Source organism: Pseudophryne corroboree, chromosome 6, assembly GCF_028390025.1.
Source record: "Pseudophryne corroboree isolate aPseCor3 chromosome 6, aPseCor3.hap2, whole genome shotgun sequence".
Lineage (NCBI taxonomy): Eukaryota > Metazoa > Chordata > Amphibia > Anura > Myobatrachidae > Pseudophryne > Pseudophryne corroboree.
Genome location: NC_086449.1, coordinates 795,183,199 through 795,205,012, shown reverse-complemented (window position 1 = coordinate 795,205,012; position 21,814 = coordinate 795,183,199). Strand labels below are relative to the sequence as shown.

The following is a 21,814-nucleotide window of genomic DNA, read 5'->3' as shown; positions in this document are numbered from 1 at the left end:
TCCTCTAGGACGTAAGAGAAAATGTCTTATTGTCTTTTTTTGTGTTTTAGTAAACTGTAAAACTGTGTAAATGGCTTTGTAGGCTGTGAACAATTATACCCCACCCCGGTCATCCGCAATGAGAGATTTCAAGGCCAATAACTGTTGAATTCAAATGCCACATCTTAATCTTGATTAACAAAATCTGTTTTGACCAAGGCTGAAATTTTCTATCTTCATTCTTTTTACGTGAGTTGAATTTGTCGTGGAGCTTTCACATCCATCGTTTAGAATTGTATTTGTTCTCGGTCGTTTCATGCTTACTAAATACAGTATGAGTGTCAATGCCCTGAGCTTAAAAAATAAATAAATGATAGAATATGTAATAATCCAGTCAGATAAAAGAATGCGCCGATGGTTGCGGGAGGCAGAGGACAAATAATCCGTAGATTACAATCCATTTCTCACTATAGAGGAGATTTATCAAAGCTGGAGAGAGATAAAGTGGAGAGAGATAAAGTACCGACCAATCAGCCTGTGACATAACAGTTAGGAGCTGATTGAGTGGTATCATCTCCCCCTACTTCATCTCTCTCCAAGATGTGATAAATCTCCTCCATATATGGTGTACAGGACACATGGACTTTTACTTTATGATAAATAATAATAATAACAATAATAATAATGTCAGATTTCTGGTTAATATCTAACATTGCATTGACCACAGCACTGGATTGTAGGTTGTTATATTAGTCAGTAATTCTCTGTATTGAGTAGAGGTGTGCACGGACCCCCATGTTTTGCTTTTGGTTCTTAGTCATCTTCGTGTTTTGGTATTGGGCAACCACCATCAAGTGTGTTGGTTCAGATTTAAGTTCAGTTTAAAATCAGTTTAAAAAAAAATCAATTCAAAACCCAAAATTTGGTTTCAAAATCCGAATTCCGAGCCGTGAGAAGATTCGAACCGGGACTCGGATCGGATCTCCTCTGGGGATCCGGACCAGGTTTTGGTTCTGTTTGGATCCACAAATCCGTAAGAAGAACTGAACCGCACATCCCTGTATTAAGTACAGATATACATCTTCTTTATTACACCATATAGCTCATTTGGTTTACTAATTAGCACTAATTATATAGATTGTTATTCCAAGTTTTCTTATTTCTAGTGAACAGTGGCAGCTCCAGAGGTGGGATAAGTATGGATGGGGGGTGTTGGGGGGGGGATGATTTAATTTAACATATCCCTGTCTCCTCCTACCCTTTGTTATGTTGTATGACCTGTGCCATCCACAACTGCTACTGCGGCCATACCCAAAATGGCTGTGTCTGAGGAACAGCCCAGACCCTTTGTCGTGTCTAACATAAATGAGAGTGGCCGGGCAGGATCCACAGTCTGCCTCTCTGCCGCTAGGCCGGTCTATACAGTGTGGCCAAAGCCAACCTCGATCGCCGCCACCCCACGCACCTATCTGGGTCTGGCAGTGGTAGTGAAGCGGCATTACCTGTGAAATGTGGCACTGTAATCCACTCCGTCTGTTTAAAATTATATAGACCACCATGTGGTATCGGCACTGCGGTAAAATATATGCCTTTCATTGCATAGTCTGGTACAAAGTACAAACATCATCTAACTTTCTAGAACTTCCTCAGGACATACAGTGAGAGTATTTGAGGTCTGATGACCATGCAGCACTGAGGATATTTTAAGACCCAGCAGGAATTAAAAGGAACGCATTGCAGCCTGTCTGTAATTTTGGAAACAGATTACATGTAGATAGCCCTTTAGTTGGGGTCTCAACACTATGATCTCCACGAGCTTTGTGTCCCAGGAGTCTGCTATATGTCAAGCGAGTGCCTGTCTGTTTATGGCTGGCATGTATAGTAAATGGCTTTACCCCATTGGCTGGAGCTGCCGTCTGTAATGGTATGAGAGGGTCCTCCCTGCTTTGCCTTGAAAATTAAGAGTTTGGCACCCCACCCAGGAACAACAATGTACGCTGAAGCAAAGGTCATTAATATAAATACTGACATTAAGATGTAATGCCTCACCTTTAATGAGCGCAAAAAAAAGATGATTTCCAAAATGAGCCTGAAAATATATTTTATTCGGATTTTCTATAGTTACATAAATGAACAGCGATGTTCACCCCATTCCTATTGTATGTGACTGCATAATAGCAATTTTAAGGGTAGCTCCCTGTGAATGACCTTTATACTGCAACTATGCCAGGTCAAAATGACGCGTTAAGCAAAGATCTGTAAAGTACTGAGGAGCTGGGCTTGTTAGTGGACGGCCACTGATCATGGGCTTCCAACTGCCACTTTCCACTATTGAGTCGTGTTCTTCAGAAAACATATGAAAAGTAATCTTTAAAAGTATTCACTTGGCCACTTGATGTGATCAGGGTACCTTCCACCCCTCTGCACAACCAATGTGTAGTGTGTACACCAGGGACGGACTGGGGCTGTATATGGCCCCGGCATAGCTACGGTCATGCTTAACGGGGTTGTGGTCACAGCTCATGGGGGCGTGGCCTCAAGGCACGCCTCTGTTCTTCAGGGTGTAGGGTGGGCAAGCAGAGCGCCAGGAAGAGGAGCTGCTCAGGGAACCTTTGTCTCCAGGTGCCGGGGGCAGCCGATCAGAGCGCCAGCCCTGATATACACACAGTTCATTGTTTCATTAATTGCGCGATGCGCATCAGATAGGATGACGCAACGTGCAATACGCAGCAGTTGCATTAACCATGCAACGATACATTGCGTCATCCTATGGAGAACTCACATAGTGCTACAGTGTGTACCCGGTTTTCAGCTGGCCATGCACTGAATGGTTGGTTCTGATTTTCAAACACATTCACTCTGTCAGTCCGCTGTTCTTGCCATGTTCACTCAGTGTACTGTACATTGCTTCTATAAATCGTTCACTATATGTGGTCACATCAACATCATTTGACTCACCCAGATGGTCAGACATTGGTCGAACCATCTGAAAAAATGTACAGTGTATAGGCAGTGCTATTTGTGTTACCCACCTGTCCATTTTATGGGTATAACTACTGCTGTTTTCACATAACTCTGTATTCATCACCTTTACAGAAATGCGGTATTCTTGTGTCTATAAAGAAATATTAGATGTATTTTGCTCCGGCCAGAATTCCATCAAGAAACATTGCTCCAGTCATAAGCCGTGTTACTGTCTTCCCTTGAATTGTGCATGGCAGCTGCTGACACTGCAGAGGTTAAATATTAGTTGTGGCAAGGTGCAGGCTTCACATAAATATTCATAGAAACTTCTGAGACTTTCCTGGGCACTAGCTGCCAGTACAAACCCTTGCTTGGCTATGAAGGCCGGCGGGCCTTTCTCGCGGCACAATCCTTTGTCTTGTGTACGTTAGACATAAGTACCATATATACACACACACACACACAACAAACGTCTGCACACGTGTCCTGCAAAAGAGACAATAAACACGTTATTCAAAGGCATACATCATTACAATTGCTAGTCACAGAATAATGCTAACACTACTGGTCCAGACAAATACTGTATAACCTGACAGTGTGCTTAACCTGATAGATATAGATATATATATATATATATATATATATATATATATATAGATAGATAGATAGATAGATAGATAGATAGATAGATATAGATATATATAGATATATATATATATATATATATATGTACATGCTAATGGGTCATTTTACTATTACTAAACATCAATAATGAGTATATATATATATATATATTTATTTTTTAAGATATATATATATATACTTTATATTATTATTATTATTATTATTATTATTATTATTATTTCATGTAATCAAACTACAGTATTTACACAGTGGAGTGATTTATAGCAGTTGCAGCATTTAACATATTACCAAACATTGGAAAAAGTGTACCTCTTGATAGGAATATATTTTTATATATATATATATATATATATATATATATATATATATAATTTTATTTGCTTATATTGCACCAGCATATTGCATATCACTTTTCGTACATTGTAAGAGCTGCTGAAGGAGTACAGTACATGGCATGTGACGTACAACATAAAAATAGCAACCGTTGGTGTAAATATTCTCAGGGTGACACTTTTTTGGGATGTACAGTACAGTATATTGGGAACCTTAGATAAATTTTAAACATGTAGTATGCATGACAACATTGCAGTGTCTCTGAACTGTTTTAATCAATGCATGGTACATTCGCTCATATGGAGTTAAACTTTTATAGCTTATAACTTTTACATGTTAGAGGAAAATAGGAGACAGAGAAACGCAAGCAAAAAAATAGGCAACAGGCTGAAATGAAGATTAAAATAGATGAATGGCGTTATATAGGTTACAAGAGACTGACAGGATGGACTTAAGTGAAATGAAGTAAAAATAAGATCTCTAGAACCGCTTCTGACAGTACATTGTCATACTGAGAAGGAAGCTCCTGCTCCAGTCTTTGGAAACTATACCATTTTTTGTAAATTTTTCTTTCACTAGGCCATAATCATTGCATTTAAAAATGATATAAGATTTTATAAATATTTCTAATTAAAAATAAAGTCTGCTGTGTCTGTAGCTTTAAATTATTCTTGGCAAACAGTTTTTAGAATAGTTTATACATGTTAAAGCAGATTTTTTTATTTTTTGTATGATTACCTTTTCATTTTCTCTTAGCATATATCAGTGTATTGTTTTTGTTTTATTTTGTTTTTAAGAGGTCTATTGTGGTAAAAAAAAACAAAAAAAAACAAAATAATAATAAATTAATGAATGCTTGTTCGTTGTGTGAGATGAGAACCGAACGTTATTGATTCAATCTTCCTGGACTGATCAAAAAAAAATATATATATATTTAAGAGTGAAAACAGAAGTGAGAAAAGAGAAAACAAAAAAGTTACATAGAATAAACTAAATTAAACTTCTAAGAACACATTGATAGTGGAAATTAAATGCATAAAACATTCACATTTTATAAATTAAAAAGTCTGCTAAGTGATAATGATAAATTTGTGTACACAATGTACATCGAAGTAACACTGAATAAATTCTTATTATTATTACTATTATTATTACATTATTATAGCGCTGTCATACTCTACAATATTTTATAATTGTATGTGAATTTCTTAATAGGGAACGTTATGTAATTTAGTGAGCAGTACCCAATTCCTGACCTGTATGGGTTAACATGCTTTGTATGTCTGTATAATAAGTTTGCTTCAGAATGTGGCAGGATATGTATAATGAGGCGGTTTGTCCTAGTTTGGATGTTGTTATGGGAGAAATCAGTGCAAGAGCTGTGGATTAAGTTTTCATGGGTCAGTGTTAGTAAAACTGCTGAACCTTGAACTAGTGTCCCCACCATTGATTCCAGACATTGTATCCTGTATTCCTGCCTGTCTCTCAACCTGTGCAACGTAGATTGTCCTCTGTGGGAGCCTCTTGTGTACTTTACAGAACCTTATCGATGTCAACAAGGGACTGCACAGTGTATGCCCTGCTGACATATACATACGCCCCAACAGCATTACTTAATATAGTGGTGGGTTGTTTTATACATATATATATATATATATATATATATATATATATATATATATAATTTAACTGCATAATTTGACCTAGCCCAAAGTTATATACAGTACAAAATTATAATTTTTTTAATAAATCATCCCAAGCATTACAAATATAACAAACAGGAGCATTATTTGTTACCATATTGTTCAAATTTGCTTTCATTAATTTTAAGATTCTTTCACAATTAAAGCTGAAGCAAAATTTTAAGTATTGTGGCCTCCCTACATTTAGAACGCTGACTGTAATATTTAATGTTTAACACCCCTAAAAAATTCAGTCCATAAATGCTATGTAATGTGTTGCAATTTAAATTATTTGTGAAAATTTATGTATAACTATACATTATGTAATAATTATGTATTTTCAGGTTTACAAGTTAGTTGTAGGCACTTCCATGCAACATAGTAAAGAGCAACTATTAATATACATGTTGAATGAAGGGAATATGTTTTCTATTCCAATAAAAAAAAAAGTGGGACGAAACCACAACTAATTACTATATGTTTGTTAATGATAAACATTTGGAAAACCTGTTATTGTCTGTAGTGAGGAATATTATTTATTATGATTAAAGGACCTTAAAACAAAGTGTTTTTTGAAATGCAACCAACGGTACCTGCTCTAATATGTTTTACTAGATGAGTATGTACACAATCCTATAGTTTATGATAAAATCTGTAATGACCCTGAACTATATGTGTTCTTTGATGTAAAATATGTGAGAAAATAACAAGAGATTTAAAATAAAGGTATGCCACAGACATTGTTTATATATATATATATATATATATATATATATATAATGATAGTGCTAATCTCAATTTTTTGTAAATATATAGTGTAATGACTATTATTGTGTAAATTACTATGTATATATTTATTTACGTAAATAATCTTTTTTTTTCATTTGTTTTTATCTTCACTATGTTATCACTTAATACAGGTACTATACGTTGCTGTATAGGAAGGCAGCATAATGTAATATACAGTATAATATTATTATATGCCAATGCTTTATAGTTACGTGTGTAGTAAAAATAATATTAATAATAATAATCCTTATCATCATAAATAGTTAGGATTGGTATGGTAATTTGCAATAAAACACAGGATTGAATGAACCAATTATAAAATCAAACCATTTAAGATTACATACAATACTTTTTAGACAGTAGCATTTTAATTATGTCCTATATGCCTACTCTAGTTAAATTAGCCATATTAATAGTAATTTTTCCTGTCTGACTATAAGTTTAAATGTAATATATTTATTTACATTCTTAATAAATGATTTCTAATTGTTAAATAATTTATTGATAATACAATTTTTTTTAAAAATGTTTTACTGATAAAATGTTTTATTCCTAACATTTTTCAATATGTAGGAAAACAAATGAGTACATAATTTTGTGATTTATGAAAATATATTATGTACAGGAATTTTATTTTGTGCTGAAATATTAGTTAGGATGTATCGCAAACTCTTAGCAATGTACATGTTGCATTGATGTATATATATTAAAATAAGTATTCGTTATTTTGGATTGAAATATAAGTTAGGGTCTATATGAAACTGATTAATTGATTCTAGGTTTACATAGTTTATATACTGTAGTTTGGGCATGTTCACCATTTTTTTTTATAACAGCTATTGTTTATGGATGAGTTTTATTTATAGTCTTGAAGCTAAAATATAGGTGTTTTTAGTGTTATATACACACGTACAAACAAAATAAAACTACTATTGTGGCAACTACCATACATATAGCATTTTTTTTTTACTATTTCAACACTGCACTTTTATTTTTATTATCAACATTTGTTTATTTATTTTTCATTACTAATATTCTATAATTGTTAATATTATTTTATTATAGTATAAATTGGGATATATCCTTTGAGTATTGATGTTTGCAGTATACCTGTATGTTTTAATACTTTGCATATACATTAACTAAACTAAAAAATGTATCCAACATTATAAATTGCTTTCAGTCAACTACCAGTTTTATAAAGTTTAGAATATCACACTGGTAATCAAATATAAGTGCATTTTGCAGCTATAATAATTTGTCACGCTTATCAAATGTACATAATGTATTCACACTTAAAAAACACATATAGTGATTGAAAATAAAATGTAAGATTCACAAGTGTCTGCCCAAAAAAAAAATACATGAAATGCGAATAAATACGGTTAGCTGAATCAATCAAAAATATAATGGAAAATTCTGCATTATGTTAATCTAAAGTGATTGAAATGCAGTCATTTGAAGCAAGAAAGAGTGTTAGCACATTATAATGTGTTACGTGATAGTTTTTATCTGATCATTTTCATAATATGAACCTTTTCTATTAAGCGATGACAATATTTGTGCTGCGGCTGGAAATGTTTCTAATTGAGTATAGAGCCTTACAGATATCTCCAAAATGCCAGCTCTGCAAGCTTCTTGTAGGAACAGGTTATATAACTCCTTGTTCCATTATAATTTCCCTATGTGTCCTAATAGATTTTCCTGATCCTACAGCTGCAGCAAGTTTTTTGAAATTTCTCAGCAATACTTTTTTTTTTTAAGCCAAAGTATAGATGATTTTTTTAAGACCCGAGGTCCTTAAAATTGCCTGGATTTTATATATTATAGCTTATTTTGTATTGGTCGTCTAAGGCATTTGTTTGTAGACGTCTCAAATTTATGCTTCCATGCAAAAGTACTGAAGCAACATTAGCGGTGATACTGGCTCTTATATGACTGCAGTTATTCAGGAAATTTAGCAAACAAACATGGAAGGTGTTGCCAAGTTGTTGTTTTTATTGCAGCAAGGGACAAATGGCGATGGTAAGTCTGCAAGTCTTAGAACCTACTATACAAGTACGTGGGTGTATTGTCATATTGATTTTGGCACTTACACAACCCTTGAAAGAACAGGCTGCAACATTTTTATTATCAATATCACAGTCAGCAACCAACCCTTAAAAAACTGTCTACACGTTGGCGATACAGTGGCGCATTATACTACATTGCTGAAAAATAATATATTTAAAGAATAATGACTTACTGTTGTCTAGCTCATATCCTTCTCTTTATATCAACATCATATCTATATATCATTTATTTATTTATTGTTTTATGTACGCACTCAGACACTAGGATTAATGTTTGTTGTCAGGATCCAATTAACTTATTAGTATGTTTTTGGATTGTGGGAGGAAACCGGAGCACCCAGGGGAAACCCATTCAAAGACTAGAACATACAAACTCCACACAGCTAGGTTATTGATAGGAACGGAGCCCAAGACTTTAGTGCTGTGCACCAGTAATGGTAACTGCTATGACACCTGCGCTTATCTATCTATCTATCTATCTATCTATCTATCTATCTATCTATCTATCTATCTATCTATCTATCTATCTATCTATCATTTAGGGTAAATTAAGTTTACAGTACGCGGTATCCATGCCCGGACCTGATGTATTTATAGTTGTGTATTATACAATTTGCCCCTGCCTTGACCCACATGCTGCTTGGGCTCTATAATCACATATTTAGAGGCAAACATTTGATGGTGCCACCACCACAAGTGCACATTGTGGTCATTCCAAAAGAGGTTCGTGACCCCCATCATGTGCTAAGTACAGGTCAATTCCACTCTTGAACAATGATCTTGTTTGCTCAGATCCTACCATTCAAACCAGCCTCATTCATAATCTCTTTTGTACACTAGGATCAGGTCGGATTTATACCTGGACACCAAGAGGCAACCAGCAAGCACAGGGCAATGGACCAGATCTATTCAGCAAACAGTGTGAGGGTTCCCGCTATGGTGATGCCCCTGGATGAAACATGGCCATTTCCCCTGGTGATTAAAGGCTACATACATACATACATACATACATACATACATACATAGCTGCATTCATCATGCAAGAAACTGCAATCATATGAAGAACATTTTAAAATGAAATTGGACACAACAGAAATCCTCCCACTAAAGTTCTTTGCCTCCTCGGAAGTAATTACAAGTGGGAAATGTACAAAATTAAATAGCTTGGGATCTACAGTACTTGATTAAAACATATGGCCAACTTAATTTGGCTGACTATCCAGAGCTAGGATAAAAAAGGTTTGCGGACTGGGACAAAATCTGTTTATCTTGGGTCGGAAGAATCACATTAGTAAAAAATGTATGCTATCCCGAGACTTCTACAGATTTTGTACATGTTCCCAAATCAGGTTACTTACACTGAAAGATGTTTAAAAGAGCATATCCTAGTTTGTCTGTAGGAGACCCAAGGTGTGCTTTTGCATCCTCCAGAGGCAATCCCGAGACGGAGGCCCATATCTTCCATGTGCAGTATGCAGGAACATTACTAAGGGGTGTATTCAATTCAAGTCGTATTTCCCAACTTGTCGGAAAAACGGTAGTTTAAGGACGAATCCAGGTTTGACCTATTCAATCATTCTCCCATTTATCAGGCAAGCCAGAAAATGCGACTTGTCAGAAAGCACGTGGATCGGCGGATTTAACCGCAAATTGAATACTCAAATGTCGGATCCTTTCCGTCGGAAAGGATCCGACATCAATTAAATATACCCCTAAGCAGCACATGCCACATATCCCCAGTCTCACACCAGCCTCTGGATTAATAATGATGTGGATCTTACAGATAGCCTTCTCTACTTTTCACTATTTTGGATCTCACTAAAGGAGAGGCCGCCAGCAAACCAACTCCCTCATGCGCCTCCATTCTTAATTGCCACATGAGACTACAGAATGTAAATTAGTCAACAATCCACCCAGAAAGACTCCCTTATGGAATAATGAAGACTTTTTCTCCTTGGTGAGAACCACAAAGCATTTTACAGTTGGACGAAGTCCAATATAGAATTCCTTCCAGATATTTAACTTCTGTGGCATTTCCTAGAATTCTGCGAGGTTCAGTGCCGATTCCAGATCTCATGTAAGAAACGTTACCAATTTCTCCAAATCATATATACCACCATTATACGTACACATACATATCCCCCCGCTATGTTCTCTTCACTGAAATCCTTTTGCCTTTCCATGCAAGGGGTCTAATTGTAACTTTTTATAAGCTCCTGATATCCCATGGACATCCATTAAGAGATCTGCTGCACAAACTGAACTGCAAGAGGCTTGAGGTATCATTTGGACCCTAACAAGTGGACCTAAATTAGGGACTGAACAGCCTAAAGTTCCATACAGGACGTGTCGGGATACAACAAAGAGAGAGAGAGAGATTATTATTATCGGAGATTTGTATGGCACCACAGAGCTCTGCAGTTCCGGACACTAGAGAAGAACAGGACTCACATGAAACAGGGACATACAATGTAGATAAAATAAATGAAGACATGAAAACAAATGGTAAGGAGAACCCTGCCCAGGGGCAAATGCAGGATTTCTAGATGGGGGTTTCCAAATGCAAACCACAATCTCCCACTCTGCAGAACCTTGGGGCAAGTGCGGGAGTCATGGGGAACGGTAGAAGAACCTAGTATTGACCTTGGACACTAATGTACACATTGTTTTTTTTCTACACTGGATAGTCTATGGCACAGGTTCTCAAACTCGGTCCTTAGGACCCCACACAGTGCATGTTTTGCAGGTAACCCAGCAGGAGCACAGGTGTATTAATTACTCACTAACACATTTTAAAAGGTCCACAGGTGGAGCTAATTATTTCAGTTGTGATTCTGTGAGGAGACCTGCAAAACATGGTATTAATATTTAACACTATAGGTAGTCTATAGTATAGGCTGTATCAAACATATTTAACTAATATAAATAACATAAGTGGTCAGGAAAAGGTTAAACATACCATAATAAATAATAAATACACAAACATAATAGAACCAGTAGGAGACAGAACTACAATTTCTAAGCTCACATTCTCCCACCTCATGGTAAAGCTCCTGTCTCTTCTTCCTGGCAGATACTCTCTGGTCCAGTGCACTGATTGAGTGCTCAGATCCACCAACACAGCAAACTTGGTAGAAGAAGCTGCTACACTGTGCAGTTCTAGTAATCGTATTATATACTATTGCTATTATCATAATTTGAGCTAAGAGGAGGGGAGGGGGGGGGGGTTCCAGGCAACCAGAAACCCACACTGCGTTTACCTATGCTGCCCATGCAGTGCTTACATTCTGTTTGAAAGAGGGAACAGCTGACACAAGTGGAGCAAGTAAAGTTAAGAGTGGAAATCGAGACAATTACTACAGTGGATTGGTGTGGGTAGAATTAGGTTGAAGTTGGGTAAGGTCTGATAAAATGATGGTTGGGTTATCAGAAATTTGGAGACTGTGAGAGAGTTTAGTTGGGTGTGGTAAACAATTACATAATTGGGTACCAACACGGGAGAAGTCGTATAGGCAGGTGCATGTCATAGGTAGCTGTTGTGGGGTTTGAGATGTATGGATGGGTGATGTTGTGAATGTCTGAAGGTGTGAATCGGATTCTGGAGGACACAGGGAGCCGGTGTACGGATCTGCAAGGTGGTTCAGCAGATGAGAGAGGCAACATAGGTACATAGTTTTGCTGCGCCAATTACAATGGACTGAATTGGAGGATGATAAAGACAGATAGCAGGAGGTTGCACTAGTCAAGGCGGGAGATGATGAGAGACTGGATTACAGTTTTGGAAGTATCTTGAATAAGATAAGGGCACATTCTGATAATGGGGCTGATTCTGAGTTGGGATCAAAGCAAAGAAAAACAAAACATATTGCTCTGTAAAGGGTACAGATACATTTATTTATTCATTTGTTTGAGACTTGGGGGTAATTAACTAAATATTCTAAAACAGACAAGAAGTGGAGTTGACCCTAGCAACAGTAATCTGTCACCTTGTTACTGTAAGATAATTTCCATGTCTTTAAAATGTTTTATTGGTATTTAAAAGATTCAGTTACACTCGTATTCTTATATTATAAAAATATATTTCTAGTTTTTACTTTGTTATTCCTGTTTTCGCGCCTTCTCCTTTAAGGACAGTGTGCCTGACTAAACAGGGTGCTGGGAATCTGAGTTTCATGTGACTTACGTATGTATTGCTGGTTGATGTGACCCAGCCCTGCTGTAGCAGGCTTTATGGCGTAATGCAGTTTAAATGGTCCCGAGCTGTGGATTTTGCCACTTGCCGGAATCATATCCCTGGGGGTATAACCTTTTTAATCCTCTTTAGTTAATGTATTGGTGATCTTTACTTAGGCAAAATAAACAAGGCAGCTCCCGACAAAGGGAGGTCAGACTTCCTCAGTTACTCTCTGACCTCAGGGTCATGCCCTTTGTTCAGATCTCAATGGGAGCCGCTCTCAATGGGGCATCACAAAATAGAGAACTAATTTAGGCACGTGTATTCAGAGACGGATATCAGGTTTGCTGTAGCTGAACCTTTTTTTTACTCTAATAGGGGTAAGAAATGTGTTTTGTGTGTTTTTTATTTTTTACTCATTATTCAAAATACACATGTATTGCTATTCTATGCGGCAGCACGGTGTTAAATACAGTAACAGTAAGTGTATGACAGATGAGTAACAATACGCTAAGGTTCTATCGGGACAACACTTATCTGTGCCTATTTCCTGTGCGACGGCTTCCGGACGGTCTACCTTTGCTCACAGAGCACTGACGCAGATGACGTTCCTGCGTAATACAGAGAGAAATCTAAATGAAAGATTGGTTTTGAAAGGTCCAGTTAGTAGCCAGCGTCACGCAGTTTATCACATGGTGCAATAGTCTGCAAGCTTCAAAAGTTTTTTTTTTATTGCAAGTTACAGAATAATAAGATGTAAATTTTATAAAAATTAATACAAATACACTCTGTTTCATACCATCTATTAAAACATTTGCACACACGTGTTTAAAGGTCTACAAACACACACACATTTGTGTTGCATTGCACCCCGCATGTTGACACTCATACACTCCAGCCAGTACTGTCAGAGAGCACATCTTGTGCACCTGCCACATAGTTGGTAAAAATTCACGCTGATGATGATGCTAACTTGACATCAACTAAACGCGTAAGATTAAGGCATCACAGGCCGTGCATATGTGTGGCAATAAGCAGATTTTGCACGCACAATCTTTGGAGTAATTAACACCCATTTTGCTACCAACGCTGTATGAGTCTGCCTCTGTTGCAAGTGGAGCTAACGGAAAGGGCTTATGTCACCAGTTACGACAGAACCTTGATTCTGAGGATTTTAGCAGCAGACCGTTGGCGGATTTTGTCCTGAAGATATCAGAGTGTTGCTGGGATGAATAAGTGGTTATGACACATCCTGGCACAGATGGTAATGGCCAGTGAGAGGGGTTTGCAGGTAGGTGGTAGGGAGATTAAGTGTCAGCGGGATAAGCACAGTGGATCATTAGCTGTGTGAGGAAATGAGGTAAACAGAATCATGACTTCAAACAGAAGGCTTTCCTTTTTTTTTTTTTTTGCTTGTGCGTTTCATTGGCGCATTGCAGCAAGTTATAAAAATTCACGCTCTCTGGTTAGGAAAATTGATGACATTTGTGTAACACAAGAATTGTGGGACGATGGAGAGAGAATGAATATAGAGTACCTGGCTACACTTGGTGCTGAGGGAGAAATGCAGCGACACCACTAGCATCCTAATAAAAGGGCCATAAATAGTTTCAGATGAGCTGTGCATATTGCAGTGTGAAAGCATTATTACACCTACCAGCAAAGCAAATATACCACTTTCAGAGTACACAGGGAGTAATTCCAAGTTGATCGCAGCAGGAAATTTTTTAGCAGTTGAGCAAAACCATGTGCACTGCAGGGGGGGCAGATGTAACATTTGCAGAGAGAGTTAGATTTGGGCGGGTTATTTTGTTTCTGTGCAGGGTAAATACTGGCTGCTTTATTTTTACACTGCAATTTAGATTGCAGATTGAACACACCCCACCCAAATCTATTTCTCACTGCACATGTTATATCTGCCTCCCCTGCAGATCACATGGTTTTGCCCAACTGCTAAAAAATTTCCTACTGCGATCAATTTGGAATTACCCCTATAATCCGGATCGCACCAGGGATTTGGACATAGTTCCTTCCCAGGTGCGACCCGGCTGAGATCCCTTTCAGACTTGTGGCCCAGCCCCGTTCATGTCACCGTCAACAAGTGCAGAGGAGGCGCTTGGAGATGAGATGATATCCAAGCGCCGCCTTTTCCTATTCAGTGAATGGGTGCTGGGTCGCATCGCCCCCGGCTTACCCGTTAACACTGTACCGGGAGCCAGGTTGCACACGTGTTCAACCCTGCTCACTACCCGAGTTGAAATACCAGGCTATTTCAACTGGCCCCTTTCAAACTGCGCCGCAACCTGAGTTCCTGCGTGTTCACTTGCAATAACCCGGGTTACCGCTGGCGGTCTGAAAGGGGTATAACTTAGACATTTACACAGTGGTGTCACTGGTGTGGGTGCAGTAATTGAGGACTCGTCCCCAGTCACAACCCCAGTCTATGTCATATTGGGGGCGTGGCTGTGTGTCCGGTTTTCAACACACTGTGGGCTTGCCCAGTGCGCAGAAGGTTTCCCGGTATCCTGAGGGGGGTGTCACACCAAAAATAGCAGGGCAGCTCTGCTGTTTTGGTATCACCATCTTGGATGGTGTTACATGGTGCACCCACTCCCCCCTAGTGACACCACTGTATTTACATAAAGAAAATATTTTTTTTATATGTTGCCCCTGAGTATGTAGTGTAAGTAGGGTTGTGCGTCCAGTGCCGACACCCCAGACGCAAGGCAAGGCATCCTCTCCGGCTTGTGGGGGTGCCTGGAGACGCCAAGTGCACCATGGCTTGGCAGTTGCCCGACCAGGGTGCCCTGCTTCGGTACTGAGTGTAAACTTTACATTTACTATTTACCCCATAAAGATATGGGGGGAGGGGGTTAGGATGTGGGTTGAAATAATATTCACAAGTATAAACCCTATGCCTGAAAACTAGTAGCACCAATGAGACATTTTGTTGGCTGAACTAATTCTTTGACACTAGTTAATAGTGAATTTCAGTGCTACATTCTCAAAATGGCTGCCCTCACTGATTGAAACCACTGGAGCGTTTTAATAAATGATATTTGCAATAATTTGCCAAACTAGAATGGATAACAATACAGAAAATGTGATGGCTTGTTGTATCGTGATTGAATCTAATTTTGTATACATATACAAGTTGTCACTCTCCATAGGTATACAATATAACAATACAGTAACTAATTTGCAAAAAAATAATGTCATTACAAATATTATTATTTAATTTATGTGTGTGTGTGTGTGTGTGTGTGTGTGTGTGTGTGTGTGTGTGTGTGTGTGTGTGTGTGTGTGTGTGTGTGTGTGTGTGTGTGTGTGACAAAAAGTGAAATGTATGTATATGTATGTATATTAGTGATGAGCGGGTTCGGATCCTCGGGATCCGAACCCCCCCGAACTTCACCCATTTTACACGGGTCCGAGGCAGACTCGGATCCTCCCGCCTTGCTCGGTTAACCCGAGCGCGCCCGAACGTCATCATCCCGCGGTCGGATTCTCGCGAGATTCGTATTCTATATAAGGAGCCGCGCGTCGCCGCCATTTTTCACTCGTGCATTGGAGATGATCGTGAGAGGACGTGGCTGGCATCCTCTCAGTTTCTATGTTCAGTGGTCTGCAAATTGTGCTGCAAATATCTGTGCTCAGTGTGCTGCAAATATCTACGCTCAGTGTGCTGCAAGTGCAAATATCTACGTTCTCTGCCTGAAAAACGCTCCATATCTGACTGTGCTCAGTGTGCTGCAAATATCTGTGCTCAGTGTGCTAATTGCTTTATTGTGGGGACTGGCGTCCAGCAGTATTATATAGTAGGAGGACAGTGCAGAGTTGCTGACCAGTGACCACCAGTATTATACGTTCTCTGCCTGAAAAACGCTCCATATCTGTGCTGCATTGTAGTATATAGTAGGAGGACAGTGCAGAATTTTGCTGACCACCAGTATAACTATATATATAGCAGTACGGTACAGTAGTCCACTGCTCTACCTACCTCTGTGTCGTCAAGTATACTATCCAGCCATACCTGTGGTGCATTTCAGTTTTGCACAGTTTGCTGACCACCAGTATATACTATATAGCAGTACGGTACAGTAGGCCACTGCTCTACCTACCTCTGTGTCGTCAAGTATACTAGTATCCATCCATACCTGTGGTGCATTTCAGTTTTGCACAGTTTGCTGTCCACCAGTATATAATATATAGCAGTACGGTACAGTAGTCCACTGCTCTACCTACCTCTGTGTCGTCAAGTATACTATCCATCCATACCTGTGGTGCATTTCAGTTTTGCACAGTTTGCTGACCACCAGTATATATTATATAGCAGTACGGTACAGAAGGCCACTGCTCTACCTACCTCTGTGTCGTCAAGTATACTATCCATCCATACCTGTGGTGCATTTCAGTTTTGCACAGTTTGCTGACCACCAGTATATATACTATATAGCAGTACGGTACAGTAGGCCACTGCTCTACCTACCTCTGTGTCGTCAAGTATACTATCCATCCATACCTGTGATACATTTCAGTTTTGCACAGTTTGCTGACCACCAGTATATACTATATAGCAGTACGGTACAGTAGGCCACTGCTCTACCTACCTCTGTGTCATCAAGTATACTATCCATCCATACCTGTGGTGCATTTCAGTTTTGCACAGTTTGCTGACCACCAGTATATACTATATAGCAGTACGGTACAGTAGGCCACTGCTCTACCTACCTCTGTGTCGTCAAGTATACTATCCATCCATACCTGTGGTGCATTTCAGTTTTGCACAGTTTGCTGTCCACCAGTATATAATATATAGCAGTACGGTACAGTAGGCCACTGCTCTACCTACCTCTGTGTCGTCAAGTATACTATCCATCCATACCTGTGGTGCATTTCAGTTTTGCACAGTTTGCTGTCCACCAGTATATAATATATAGCAGTACGGTACAGTAGTCCACTGCTCTACCTCTGTGTCGTCAAGTATACTATCCATCCATACCTGTGGTGCATTTCAGTTTTGCACAGTTTGCTGTCCACCAGTATATAATATATAGCAGTGCGGTACAGTAGGCCACTGCTCTACCTACCTCTGTGTCGTCAAGTATACTATCCATCCATACCTGTGGTGCATTTCAGTTGTGCGCAGTATATATAGTAGTAGGCCATTGCTATTGATATATTACTGGCATATAATTCCACACATTAAAAAATGGAGAACAAAAATGTGGAGGGTAAAATAGGGAAAGATCAAGATCCACTTCCACCTCGTGCTGAAGCTGCTGCCACTAGTCATGGCCGAGACAGGAAGAGGTTGCGCCTTCCACCATTTGCACGCCCCCTGCAAGTGCTGGAAGGAGCACCTGCAGTCCAGTTCCTGATAGTCAAATTGAAGATGTCACTGTTGAAGTACACCAGGATGAGGATATGGGTGTTGCTGGCGCTGCGGAGGAAATTGACAAGGAGGATTCTGATGGTGAGGTGGTTTGTTTAAGTCAGGCACCCGGGGAGACACCTGTTGCCCGTGGGACGAATATGCCTGGTCAAAATACAAAAAAAAATCATCTCTTCGGTGTGGAATTATTTCAACAGAAATGCGGACAACTGGTGTCAAGCCGTGCGTTGCCTTTGTCAAGCTGTAATAAGTAGGAGTAAGGACGTTAACCACCTAGGAACATCCTCCCTTATACGTCACCTGGACCGCATTCATCAGAAGTCAGTGACAAGTTCAAAAACTTTGGATGACAGCAGAAACTTGTAACCAAGCTCCTGCAAACCACACCACCAACTCCCTCAGTATCAATTTCCTCCTTAGACAGGAAAGCCAATAGTACTGCAGGCCATGTCACTGTCAAGTCTGACGAGTCCACTCCTGCCTGGGATTCCTCCGATGCATCCTTGAGTGTAACGCCTATTGCTGCTGGCGCTGCTGTTGTTGCTGCTGGGAGTCGATCATCATCCCAGAGGGGAAGTCGGAAGACCACTTGTACTACTTCCAGTAAGCAATTGACTGTCCAACAGTCCTTTGCAAGGAAGATGAAATATCACAGCAGTCATCCTGCTGCAAAGCAGATAACTCAGGCCTTGGCAGCCTGGGTGGTGAGAAACTTGTTTCCGGTATCCACCGTTAATTCACAGGCAACTAGAGACTTGATTGAGGTACTGTGTCCCCGGTACCAAATACCATCTAGGTCCCATTTCTCTAGGCAGGCGATACCGAAAATGTACACAGACGTCAGAAAAAGAGTCACCAGTGTCCTAAAAAATGTAGTTGTACCCAATGTCCACTTAACCACGGACATGTGGACAAGTGGAGCAGGGCAGACTCAGGACTATATGACTGTGACAGCCCACTGGGTAGATGTATTGCCTCCCGCAGCAAGAACAGCAGCGGCGGCACCAGTAGCAGCATCTCGCAAATGCCAACTCGTTCCTAGGCAGGCTACGCTTTGTATCACCGCTTTCCATAAGAGGCACACAGCTGACAACCTCTTACGGAAACTGAGGAACATCATCGCAGAATGGCTTACCCCAATTGGACTCTCCTGGGGATTTGTGACATCGGACAACGCCACCAATATTGTGCGTGCATTACATCTGGGCAAATTCCAGCACGTCCCATGTTTTGCACATACATTGAATTTGGTGGTGCAGAATTATTTCAAAAATGACAGGGGCGTGCAAGAGATGCTGTCGGTGGCCCGAAGAATTGCGGGCCACTTTCGGCATTCAGCCACCGCGTACAGAAGACTGGAGCACCAGCAAACAGTCCTGAACCTGCCCTACCATCATCTGAGGTGGTAACAAGGTGGAATTCAACCCTCTATATGCTTCAGAGGATGGAGGAGCAGCAAAAGGCCATTCGAGCCTATGCATCTGCCTACGATATAGGCAAAGGAGGGGGAATGCACCTGACTCAAGCGCAGTGGAGAATGATTTCAACGTTGTGCAAGGTTCTGCAACCCTTTGAACTTGCCACACGTGAAGTCAGTTCAGACACTGCCAGCCTGAGTCAGGTCATTCCCCTCATCAGGCTTTTGCAGAAGAAGCTGGAGACATTGAAGGAGGAGCTAAAACAGAGCGATTCCGCTAGGCATGTGGGACTTGTGGATGGAGCCCTTAATTCGCTTAACCAGGATTCACGGGTGGTCAATCTGTTGAAATCAGAGCACTACATTTTGGCCACCGTGCTCGATCCTAGATTTAAAACCTACGTTGTATCTCTCTTTCCGGCAGACACAAGTCTGCAGAGGTTCAAAGACCTGCTGGTGAGAAAATTGTCAAGTCAAGCGGAACGTGACCCGTCAACAGCTCCTCCTTCACATTCTCCTGCAACTGGGGCTGCAAGGAAAAGGCTAAGAATTCCGAGCCCACCCGCTGGCGGTGATGCAGGGCAGTCTGGAGCGAGTGCTAACATCTGGTCCGGACTGAAGGACCTGCCAACGATTACTGACATGTCGTCTACTGTCACTGCATATGATTCTGTCGCCATTGAAAGAATGGTGGAGGATTATATGAGTGACCGCATCCAAGTAGGCACGTCAGACAGTCCGTACATATACTGGCAGGAAAAAGAGGCAATTTGGAGGCCCTTGCAGAAACTGGCTTTATTTTACCTAAGTTGCCCCCCCTCCAGTGTGTACTCCAAAAGAGTGTTTAGTGCAGCCGCTCACCTTGTCAGCAATCGGCGTACGAGGTTACTTCCAGAAAATGTGGAGAAGATGATGTTCATCAAAATGAATTCTAATCAATTCCTCCGTGGAGACATTCACCAGCAATTGCCTCCAGAAAGTACACAGGGACCTGAGATGGTGGATTCCAGTGGGGACGAATTAATAATCTGTGAGGAGGGGGATGTACACAGTGAAAGGGGTGAGGAATCGGGCGATGAGGAGGAGGTGGACATCTTGCCTCTGTAGAGCCAGTTTGTGCAAGGAGAGATTGATTGCTTCTTTTTTGGTGGGGGCCCAAACCAACCAGTCATTTCAGTCACAGCCATGTGGAAGACCCTGTCGCTGAAATGATGGGTTCGTTAAAGTGTGCATGTCCTGTTTATACAACATAAGGGTGGGTGGGAGGGCCCAAGGACAATTCCATCTTCCACCTCTTTTTCTTTCATTTTTCTTTGCATCATGTGCTGTTTGGGGACTATTTTTTTGAAGTGCCATCCTGCCTGACACTGCAGTGCCACTCCTAGATGGGCCAGGTGTTTGTGTCGGCCACTTGTGTCGCTTAGCTTAGCCATCCAGCGACCTTGGTGCACCTCTTTTTTTCTTTGCATCATGTGCTGTTTGGGGACTATTTTTTAAATCTGCCATCCTGTCTGACACTGCAGTGCCACTCCTAGATGGGCCAGGTGTTTGTGTCGGCCACTTGTGTCACTTAGCTTAGCCATCCAGCGACCTTGGTGCACCTCTTTTTTTCTTTGCATCATGTGCTGTTTGGGGACTATTTTTTAAATTTGCCATCCTGTCTGACACTGCAGTGCCACTCCTAGATGGGCCAGGTGTTTGTGTCGGCCACTTGTGTCGCTTAGCTTAGCCATCCAGCGACCTTGGTGCACCTCTTTTTTTCTTTGCATCATGTGCTGTTTGGGGACTATTTTTTAAATCTGCCATCCTGTCTGACACTGCAGTGCCACTCCTAGATGGGCCAGGTGTTTGTGTCGGCCACTTGTGTCACTTAGCTTAGCCACCCAGCGACCTTGGTGCACCTCTTTTTTTCTTTGCATCATGTGCTGTTTGGGGACTATTTTTTAAATTTGCCATCCTGTCTGACACTGCAGTGCCACTCCTAGATGGGCCAGGTGTTTGTGTCGGCCACTTGTGTCTCTTAGCTTAGCCATCCAGCGACCTTGGTGCACCTCTTTTTTTCTTTGCATCATGTGCTGTTTGGGGACTATTTTTTAAATCTGCCATCCTGTCTGACACTGCAGTGCCACTCCTAGATGGGCCAGGTGTTTGTGTCGGCCACTTGGGTCGCTTAGCTTAGTCATCCAGCGACCTCATTGCGCCTCTTTTTTTCTTTGCATCATGTGCTGTTTGGGGACTATTTTTTGGAAGTGCCATCCTGTCTGACACGGCAGTGCCTCTCCTAGATGGGCCAGGTCTTTGTGTCGGCCACTTGGGTCGCTTAGCTTAGTCACACAGCGACCTCATTGCGCCTCTTTTTTTCTT

General features: G+C 40.5%; 1 long non-coding RNA gene across 1 annotated transcript in view; it reads left to right on the top strand.

The window, feature by feature from the left end:
• LOC134933569 (uncharacterized) overlaps positions 1 to 12,513 on the top strand; it is an 84,072-nt gene extending 71,559 nt beyond the window's left edge. Inside the window, exons 2-3 of the long non-coding RNA XR_010179733.1 lie at positions 9,305 to 9,439; positions 10,678 to 12,513. This is a non-coding gene — a long non-coding RNA (uncharacterized LOC134933569). The remainder of the gene's footprint in view (positions 1 to 9,304; positions 9,440 to 10,677) is intronic.
• Positions 12,514 to 21,814: the final 9,301 nt, after the last annotated feature.